This window comes from Bombus vancouverensis, chromosome 2 (genome assembly GCF_051014615.1).
Source record: "Bombus vancouverensis nearcticus chromosome 2, iyBomVanc1_principal, whole genome shotgun sequence".
NCBI lineage: Eukaryota > Metazoa > Arthropoda > Insecta > Hymenoptera > Apidae > Bombus > Bombus vancouverensis.
Window position 1 is genome coordinate 21,046,974 of NC_134912.1, and position 11,292 is coordinate 21,058,265.

An 11,292-nucleotide genomic window follows, 5' to 3' on the forward strand; every position below is an offset into this window, starting at 1 on the left:
TCGAGTCGATCTTCGAGTTGCTACTCGGCAGGCTCGTTAAAAGATTTAGACGTACTTTCGTTTCGGCTCTGTTGGAAACAAAGCGTCCGCATACAATCGGCCTTGGCTCACCGGTTGCGACTTTTACATTTACGGATTTTACCATATCGCGCCACGTTCAAATATTTACCGGGCGAGCCTTGCATACCAAAACTGAAATTACGGCATTCGCTCGTCTACAACGGTTATTAATGGCCTCCTGTTTTCTCCCTGTAAATTACCAGGAAATTTACCGGCGACCTATTATGTGAAAGTCCAACTTTGTTCGAAGTCTGTTGCATACTCCACTATTGGTGGAGCACGGTGTTATAATAATAATCGCTAAGAGGCGATTAATGGCTAAACAGAATCTCTGGTTTAGCGATTTTAGCTGTCGAACCCCTTGGCGAAGGATCCTCTGCTTGAAAATGATTTAACGTGTCGTTTCCGATGCAACGAAGCAGCGTTAGGAGACATTACGCGTACGAAGTATCCTTCGATCCTATCGAGTCTCGTAACCACGAAATGCTACTTTCTCGAGATAATTTGTTTAACCCTCTATTGTAGAAAGCCCTACCGAAGAATTCGCGTCGGTATGCGTTCGAAGTTTCGACGCAGTATCAACAAATCGTGAAACATTGGTAATTAGATTGACTTTTATTCCGGAACGGCGTATTTAAACGCTGTCTACATGCTGTTGTGAAAGATCGGACAAGTTTCTTGTACTTTCCCAAGCGAGGCGAAGTTTAACGAGATTAATTAAATCGAAATACAAGAGCAATTTGCTCATTTTCACGATATTTGAAAGTTAATAAATTTTCGAAATTAGAATTAAATCGTCAGATAGCGATAATCGCCACAGACATCTACGTAACCAGAGCTAAGTCGTTTCGTTTGTCAAGATTTAAAGTATTTCTTGTTTAATCGGTTCTGCCGCCATATCGAAACGTTGCTCGATTAAACATTACGTTCTATATTCTGTGCCTAACATCGAAATCCATTAACAGTTCTTTCTTTTCAACATCTATTAACAAATTCTATCGACAACTACCGTTTTCTTTTCTCTTTCCACTGTTCCTTTTTCTCTTATCATGCCGCGTTATCGGGTAACTAGAATACTGCTCGTTGAGGCGTTAATTTCTGTTTAAAATTCTACCAGAATATATTTGTTGTTGTTTGGTCGGTGTTTCGGCGAACCAAATTGTTACGCGATTATTTGTTTCTAAGTTAAACTCACCGAATTCTTCTACACTTTGACGAAGTTTCAGCTATATCAGTTGCTTTTTTTATTTCACAGGAGACGCGAAGAAAATCAGACGGAAAGATCTAAAAAGATAACGAAATGGAACGAATGGAGTATGAATTTACGAGAGCATCTATCCAAGCAGAAACGAGAAGGAGATGCAATCTCGGATACATCCGCGTATCCGTTTGGAATAGTATACATATACACACTCCATACATACATTGCATACTATATACAGATACATAATGTCTAAATTTTTGACACCTCTGCCGTTAATCTATATTCTCTCTGTCTCTCTCTGAATGTCAGTACATATATCTTCGATTTTATCATTCCCGTTTCCATCCAAAAACCATATATGTACAAACATTTGCAAACTGCACCAGTTTTCGAATTATGTATAGATACATATACGAATGTCTACGTACTGGCTTTTTTCTCCGTTTGTGGTTAAAATCGGTGTCAGTTGCATCAATTGAATAATTAATGCGCATAATGACAGATATTTGCACATCGAATAATGCATTATTAATTACAAGCATCGAGCCTCGTTTTAATCGAATAATTATCTTAAATGTTATTATTAACATTTCACATGCACTACATCGGGGCCATGAATTAATTAGTACTTTTCAGATCGTGATCGTTCAATTTGTAATTATGTAACAACCGAACAATATTAACTTTGTTGTCATGCCCTGATATTTTCCTTTTGTGCTAAATTTATTTTGTAAATCGATCGTAAGCAGACGTTCACGACAATTAATTTAACAGCGATATAATTTATAAATCAGTTTCCAAGGATTTCGAGTCCGACGTATGAGCACTGGACACGTTAAAAAATTAATCTGATAAGCAGTAAAAAATTGGTTTAGCATTTGAACGAGATCGATACAATACGTACACGGTTTCCCTGTTGCAACGTAAGAACAAAAAAGTCGATTCGAAGAATTTCTCAGCCAGTCATTTCGATAAAAAAGCCGAAAGTGTCAAGGCGAAACAACTCGGAAAGTGCTCTCGAATACCGTAACGAGTAACGCATCAGCGTGCGGTCATTTTTCTCGTATCGATCGAGCATCGCGTGCCCGCGCCCTTCCTTCGAGCGGAGCTTCCTCAACGATAAATCACATGGTTGATTGTACTCCTTTCATGGAAGGCCAAACGAATCGTCAAAGTAGAAAGAGTTTCTGACTAGATTCATACGCATGAACACACGTATACGTTTAGAGAAAGTACGTACACCGATCCAGATATCCCATCTAATTCCATGAAACGGCAATGCCGAGAAATCGAACAGGCCCGATATATTATTCTTTTCGCGAAGCAAGCTACAGCCAGGAGCTAAAATCGTCTTACTATTTCGATCTAGTTCTTCTCGACACGTCAATTTCTCCTAGATTCGTCGCGTTGTTTAAGTTTCGTTCCTCCTCAATCACCTAGACAGTTCTAAAATAATTTACAGCATCTAAAATTGTCCGTATCGATGAAATTCCGATCGATAATCGAGACAAAAGATTTCACATCCTCTTGCGTTGTTTCTTTCTTCGTTATTGTCCGAATCTTTTTTATCACTAGCTGTATCTACATGATGTCTTGGAAAGTTAGTGCGTTATCCAGTAGGGTAGATATGAGTTTACAAAAACAAAAGGGACAAAATAAAATTATAATATCCAAAAAAAATCGACTTTGAAAATGTATCAGATGTATGCGCATACTTCGCACAACTCTCTATGTACACAGGGTGTTCGGCTACGGGTATCAGGAAATTCAAGGGGTAATTCTTGAAGCCGAAATAAGACGAAAATCAAAAATATAAAAATTGCGTTTTCGGCTTTGTTTTTGATTATTGACAATTAAAAATCGGCCAAAATGTCCCTGCATACGAGCAAATCTCCTTACACGAACGAAAGAAGGTCAGCCTAAGCAGGGGGGCACAGTGATCCTCAAATCGAACAACGCATGGGCGGCTCCTTACCTCGTACAAGTCGTAAAGAAGGAGCACATGATACTCAGAAACGTAAACGAACCCGCGCGACGTTTTGCAAAAGAAATAGTAAATTGAACATTAAACCTGCTTACTCATAAAAATCTTTAAGAGTATATTGAAAACCGACTTATAAAATGTTGGAGTAGAGAGGATTAATGTTTCCTCTAATTATTTGCCTCCATAATTCATAAATAAAAATGCGTATTGTCAATGTTCGTAAAAGGTTTAGATAGATACATCGATATGAACACGTAGCCAGGATCGCAGCCAATTAGCTTATATTACTTGCTATATAATTAATAATTATACCAGTTACACAGTTAATTCCTTTGCTGCTGTATAATGATACAATTAGTAATTATATATCAAATAATACTGATTGACCGAGTCTCACCGCGAGGAGGTGCTGCGAGCGGAGACCCACCCTATCCACGACCCATCCACTCTCCTCTTACGCAAAAAAATCTACAATTTATTCATCGTCAAATAAATACTCCTTTCGGTGTGCGTTTCCACAATATTCAAAACAAACAGCGAAAGGAGCTTTTTTTAAGAAAAACCGACGCGAAAACTAGAAACCTTACCAGTATTCGTGAAAAAAACCTGAAATCTAAAAATTAAATTAAACTTAATTGTAAATACATATATGATATTTGATATACATATTTGATATTAATATATATACATTAATTAATTAGGATTAAGAGTTAAACAAAAAGAGCACGAAAATAAGATGAAATATGTGCCATATAGAGTTACCTGCTACATAATATAAACATTCTACAATGCCATGCTTTCACTACGATGTCATACTTCTTACTACCATATCAACTTATTTACTACCTACACCTCACCTACTTATTTAAATTACTACCTCAAAGTAGCATAACTAACTCTATAAATCATACCTACGTAAAAATCTAAATATCTGCTTACTCTATCTACGTAATAATCTAAATGTAGGAGAGGGAAAGGGAAGAGATGTATGGAGTACGAGTCCTCTTCGCGTGATGCCACAAAAGACTCTGAAACAAATTCAATCTGCGAAAGGTTAGTAAAATTCTATAAAATATGTATAATTACTTCCTGATTGGTAAGCTCCAAACATTATTTCGTAATATTTAGCTCCTTTTATTTGTTCATATTTTATTTTGTCCCTCCTTTATTTCTCTCGTTCTTTTGAGCATTTAGCATACATATTTAAGATGCTATGAAATATTCAAATATGTAACTAAAATGTATTTTCTGTAAATTGATAAATCTGAAACAAACTCATTTACTGGATTAGTACTTAAAAAAAAAACAGATACCTCTGTTATCTGTTATTTCCTATTCAACATAATTAACCGAAAGATATGTACATAAATCATTTTTTGCAGAATTTTTGTTACAACTGAACGATGATCGCGAACGAACCTTTGATTGGTGCAAACGAAATTCAAATATTTGTAAAATTCTACATTACTGTTAAAAAATTGAAAATATAGTAGCCGAAAAAATTCTAAAAATCTAATAACGAACAACCACTAGTATCGATTCCAATAGTAATGGATTAAGTTTTAACTGACATTTAAAATAAATTAGTAGGTAGTTTAAAAAATAATATCGATTTAATGATTTAATAAAAATAATGTCAAGCCTTCATAGCAACATCGAGATATTTCATTATAATACTTTGTTATGCATGAAATCACTCACAATTTCATAAGTGTGTATGTATATATATATATTACATTTGTAATAAAGTTCTACATTTTAGGAGTCATGGTAACGTTAACGTTAACAAAGAAATATGTCTTGTAGCAGTATTTTCAGTAATAAACGTAGTAATAAGGGGCGCTGAAAAAGAAACAATGCAGCAGCCAGAAGGGCTACTAAAATAAGATCGTCTTCCACTCTATATAAAACCCGATCGACAAACCGTGAGTGGAACGGAATATTCCTGTTTCGCAACGCTACTTCACTACTAATATTTATGAAACAGAAAATTCTCAAAATCAAACGCGAAGAGTGCTTCCTTATATCTGCAATATCAATTAATCTATCATTTATAAGAAAAAGAAAAAAAATTCTGAAAATTCCCGAAATTCGATCCGCAACACTAATAAATATTAATCTACGCACTCGCATTAAAGCAATACGCGACACTAATAGCGAGAGATCGTAGTGCAACCATTTTGGAGGTTGCCGATGAACGATCACACTTGTATTCAGCTCTTGCAGCTGTATCGTGTGATCCAGGAACAGTATCCAGCAAATGCAGTCGGAGGGATTGGGCACTTTGTAAACGCAACTCTACTTTACTACTACTACTACTACTACTACTACTACTACTACTGCTACTACTACTACTACTACTACTACTACTACCACTACCACTACTACTACCACTACTACTACCACTACCACTACCACTACCACTACCACTACCACTACCACTACCACTACCACTACCACTACCACTACTACTACCACTACCACTACCACTACCACTACCACTACCACTACCACTACCACTACCACTACTACTACCACTACCACTACTACTACTACTACTACTACCATTACTACTACTACTACTACTACTACTACTACTACTACTACTACTACTACTACTACTACTACTACTACTACTACTATTACTACTACTACTACTACCACTACTACTACTACAGATACTAAAAGCGAGCATAGTGACAAAGTAGTAACAAGGATGACTTTCCATGCTCTGGATGATCCATAGGATGGACAGCCATTAGTAGTTGCCCTCTTGAATGGCAGTTTGCCGGGCCTCTTCGGCTCATAGCTTCTTCTTTCTTCGGGCGCAATGCCCGCTGAAACTTAAATCTAAGCTCGAGTCTTTCGAATCGCAAAATAAAAAATAACTTATAAAGGTAAAATTAAAAATATAACCCTCGGAAGCTGATTCAAGTGCTGATGGACTGATCAACGATCACAGCAGTGATCCATTCGCATATGCGTGCTCGAGCGATAAACGTTCGTTTCGAGCCTACTCGCGACCGCGACCGCGAAATTCGAAAAATCGATAGACAGAACCAGAGGCGAGAGCATGCTCTACTCGTACCGGTTTCACCATCGATTTTTCAAATTAGATTTCCAGAAACAGGTTGGTCACTCGAAAACGCGCCTACCCGACCAGAGACTGTGCCAACCTGCCCGGCCCTACCTACTTATAATTAACAGACACACCAGAAAGTATACTACCTATCCTACCTAGCCCTATATTTAAAAAATGGCAAAACAGGCACACCAACACACTCGCTCCACGGTTCTCACACAAACGCTCGAGCGCAGAGGTCCTACACTGGAGAAGACGTCCCGGGACGCCTCCGACACCCGAGCTTAACATACACCATGCACACTCTAATTTACGTACCATTTTCCTGAAATCGACTGACGAAGGCTAGTGACCATTGCGCAAAACGTGATGAAACACGTCTAAAGAAATTATATTAAAATAAATGTAAGTGAACTTGGAATTATAATTGCAGATGACAACAATATTTAATCGTACAGATATTATCACAAATTGCGATTGTATTGATACATAAATTGAATTAATATATGTCTCGACATTTTTAATATTTCAAGTTGTAGCGAATGAGAAAAACGACGCAATTCCACGGCCTAACCACACACAGACAATGTGGAAAATACGTCGTGCACGATACACTAACACATCGTCAGTCGCTGAAAAATTTTTGCATTAATTATGATCATCGTGCTCAATGTCTTTTTCCCATTCAAGTAGCACCTGGGCACGTGAATGAGATCCTGACAATGAGCACGGAAAGGGTTAAATCTGAAAATCCTGATCTAAAAAAATAATTAGTTTATATAATTTGTATTTAACGGACTAACATTCTCCGATTTTATATTTTATTACTTCATTTCGGATTATAATGAGTCTACTTTAGTAATTTAATAAATCACTGAAATTTTAATATTACAAGAAAAGTAGTATTAATTGAAAAAAGACTAAGACTGGATGAAATGTAATAATTGACTCTAAATGTATTACTAAGATAGGAACAATCTCAGGCAATCTCTTCGTCAAAGCACATTTTCGAAAATGCAGAAGCAGTGCTCTAAATTATTGCTTTGATTCAAAAATCTGCCTGTCGCGAAGTTTCTTCTTGCACATAAAATTTCACACATTCTTGTACGGAAAAAAGGAATTTTAATTCATATTTTAAATTCTACTGAAGTTTATAATATCTCAAATCAAATAAACGAATCTGACTTAATGTTGTCATAAAAGAGGAAATTAAATTGAAGATTATTTATTGTAATGTATATTGCATGTATCCTCGCTATCATTGAGTGATAATTGCATTTTTCACAGCAACGAAAACGCAGGGCATCCGATTTCTCCACTACAAAATGCTGAAACGACGATATCTCTTATTTATATTAAAATTCATTGCTTAAGATTAAGCATATTTATGTTATACAGATATATTCGTGTAGATATTTGCCTTTTGCAAATATTCATACGGAATATTAACATACATATTTATACATAACACGAATATATTCTCAAATGTATATGTTTAACCTAACTATTAAAAAACTAATTATTATAATCGCGATGTGCAAGAAGACCTATCCTACATTAATAAATTTGAAAAAAGAATGTTACTACTCACGGCTATAAAAAATACCCACGGTCACTATGCTCGCAAAAAATTCTACGTAATACAACCAGTCACCCGTGCCGATTCGGACCTTTCATCCTACGACATGATTAAGTGGCCGGAGGAACAGAAATGCATGCGACTCACCATTAGAAGCAGAGAAACAAAGAATGTTGTCGTCGATGCTGCACTATCCCAGCGAATATCATCAGGAGACTAAAACGTCAGGCTGGAACCGTTGAAAATACAAAGATAGAAGTAGAGGTTGCGAATAATCTGTTACAAAACAAAACACGATGAGCAATTACTGATTATTTGAAAAGTTGAAGATAATGAAACATGGAAGTTTATTAAATTTGTAACTTTAGTAACAATAAAGATTGAAATTCTAATAAACTTCGATAAGTATAAAAACTAAAACTCTAATATAAAAGTTTAAAATCTAGAAATTAAGAATCTAATGATTTCTGAAATATGTTAGACATTTGCTTTATAATTCGATATTAAGACTAACATTTTTATTGTTTTAATAGAAGAGTAACCTTAGAAGGCCCTAACTTTCCAGATTTTCAAATTGTACTTCTTAGTATTGATGGTATTCAAAGCAAAATATACAGAACAGACATAACTAAAGTACGATATGTAAAGATACCTACATTCTTAGATTTTGAGCCACCGGTTAGAACATTTCCAAAGAAGACAAAGAAGCTGAAGCTGTGATGTGTCTATAACAAAACATAAGATATTCTTAATATTGTTAATACAAAATAACGAACTTGGAACTTTAGCAATAATAAAGACTGAAATTCTAATAAACTTTGATAAGTATAAAAACTAAAACTCTACTATAAAAGTTTAAAATCTACAAATTAAGAATTTAATGATTTCTGAAATATGTTAGACATTTGTTTTATTATTCGATATTAAGACTTTAACATTTTTATTATTTTAATAGAAGAGTAACCTTAGAAGGTCCTAACTTTCCAAATTTTCAAATTGTACTTCTTAATTGATAGTATTCAAAGCAAAATATAAAGAACAGACATAACTAAAGTATGATAGGTAAAGATACATACATTCTTAGCTTTTGAACCACCGGTTAGAACATTTCCAAAGAAGACAAAGAAGCTGAAGCTGTGATGTATCTATAACATAAAATATTGTTAATATCGTTAATGCACAATAACGAACTTGGAACTTTGGCAATAATAAAAACTGAAATTCTAATAAACTCTAATAAATATGTAAATTGAAACTCTAATATAAAAGTTTGAAATTAAAAAATTGAGTAATTGAATATTAACACTTTAAGGTTTTATTCCAATTAGAAAAAAAATTTATAACTTTTTAGATTATCAATAATTTCTATTTTGTAATTAGCAATAATTCAAGCAAAATACAAAAAATTGAACAAATTGAAATAGAATATATAAAACTACTTACATTCTTGAGCTCCTGAAGAGGCTTTATCCTTTTGAGAGATGCACTGACTCTAATACCGAAAGCGAATGTTCAAAAAAATATATATTTAAAAAAAAAGAAAAATAAAAGACTACGTTACCGCGACGGCTTAAATTATAATTGGCAAACAGGAACTCCAATATGGCGTACAAATTTCTTTGATAAAATTTTATTACTTTCGCGCGCGATTGTTTGATCGAATTTAATCGAAACTATCGTGATTTTAAAATATTGAAAGAAACTATTGCGTAGCAAACACTGACTCTACAAACCGCATTGCGCGCGGTCACAAATATTCTCTGAAAATAAAACTGTTTAAGAGCGGCGGAGGGGGGGCGGGGGGGTTAGAAAAGAAGCGAAATATCGTTTCGATATTTTTCTTCTTTTCCCTATCGAACGTTTATTTAGGATATACTGCTATTCTTCTCACGTTTAAAAGATTATTATTAAGAAATTGGAATAAGTATGAAAAATATTATTTGAAAATTATAAGAAATTTCTCGATATCGAACAAATGCCTACGAGTACCGTGAATGCAATCAATCATTTGCAAGAATCGTACCATGAATGTCTGCTATTAGAACGCGAAACATACACTCCACTAACACACGACAATCGCGTGTTATAAATATTCGAAAATATTTGCAAGAATTCAAAAGTTTACAACTAAATATGCTTAAAAAATAGTACACAAACGCGCGCGAAACCTTCCTTTGGAGTGATTGAGGCTCCTTGCACGCCACCTCTACGACAAAAATATAAGTTACAAAGTTGCAAGTATATGACATTAACTGCAGCAAATTCACATAATATAGCAATGTTATTAAGATGTCTGCACGAAGCTATCGTTAAATTATCAGGAATTCTATATCGCGGATTACATTGAAACAATAAGGTAATTCATTAAAAATTCGTTTGAAATAAGACAATGATTTATTTAATAGTATTTATTTTCATCTTAGTATTCTGAACAATTAAGAAATTATCTATTATGAAATACGTATCAAATATATTGTAAAATAAATATAAATTGTATATAAAACATTATCCATACTCGAATGAAAAGGTTTAGTTAAGATAAATTAAATATTACCAAATTTCCATGAAAATTCATTGGATCGATCAATAATCGTCGTTGCGTCCATATATTAATATTCCTGTTACTTGTATATTATCCCTGTTATCGATCAATAACCTGCACAAAAAATAACTCGAAGTTAAAACAAATGTATAAGATAATTAAATGAAAACATAATCAAACTCAAATTTTATTACAAAAGCTTACAATAGAAGCTACCGGTAACAGTCATTTAATAGACGAATGAAAAAAGTTAAAACAAAATATTTCAGAAAACTGTTTACTGTTCAATGAATCGTTAAATACATGTGTACTAATTAAACGATATTAACGAGATATAAACGATAGTAAAAGGTACGGTAACGACAATAATAAAAAGCGACGTCACCAATAGGTTAGAATACGTTACAAACCTGACACAACACGATACATGTTATCGGTACGACATGAGACGACTGAATGTCTTCTTGTACCTTAGTTTCGCTGTGTAACTTCCAAAGTGGTGGGGGAAGGGGGACGCACGATTCGGCGGCACAAGCAGGTACGCAGTTAACGATTACACGCAGTTACAGATTAATGATCTACACAAAAAAAATGTATACTATTATTTGTCTAACGTGCGAAACGAATATACGAGTCGTTGTACTAAACTGTTTTTACAATAACCATTTTTATAATTTTAATAGCTTTTACAAGCTGAAACTAAATTCACACTTCTGTGGTATTAGCTTTGAATTTAGAACTGTGTTAATTTATATTGAATGGCAGTTTATGATGAAAATTATTACGCTATCATAGTCAAACGATATGACTATTGTAAATTAAGAGCATAATTATTTTTAAT

The 11,292-nt window shown here is 34.2% G+C and overlaps 2 protein-coding genes across 2 annotated transcripts in view; one reads left to right on the top strand and one right to left on the bottom strand.

The window, feature by feature from the left end:
- LOC117160104 (fatty acyl-CoA reductase wat) overlaps positions 1-3,836 on the top strand; it is a 30,387-nt gene extending 26,551 nt beyond the window's left edge. Inside the window, exon 5 of the mRNA XM_076625700.1 lies at positions 1,316-3,836. The gene's annotated coding sequence lies outside the window, so the exon portion shown is untranslated. The remainder of the gene's footprint in view (positions 1-1,315) is intronic.
- The window catches only part of LOC117160075 (zwei Ig domain protein zig-8), a 138,436-nt gene extending 129,802 nt beyond the window's left edge, over positions 1-8,634 (bottom strand). The window contains exons 1-2 of the mRNA XM_076624416.1: positions 8,566-8,634; positions 8,057-8,185 (exon numbers count right to left, since the gene is read on the bottom strand). The gene's annotated coding sequence lies outside the window, so the exon portion shown is untranslated. The remainder of the gene's footprint in view (positions 1-8,056; positions 8,186-8,565) is intronic.
- Positions 8,635-11,292: the final 2,658 nt, after the last annotated feature.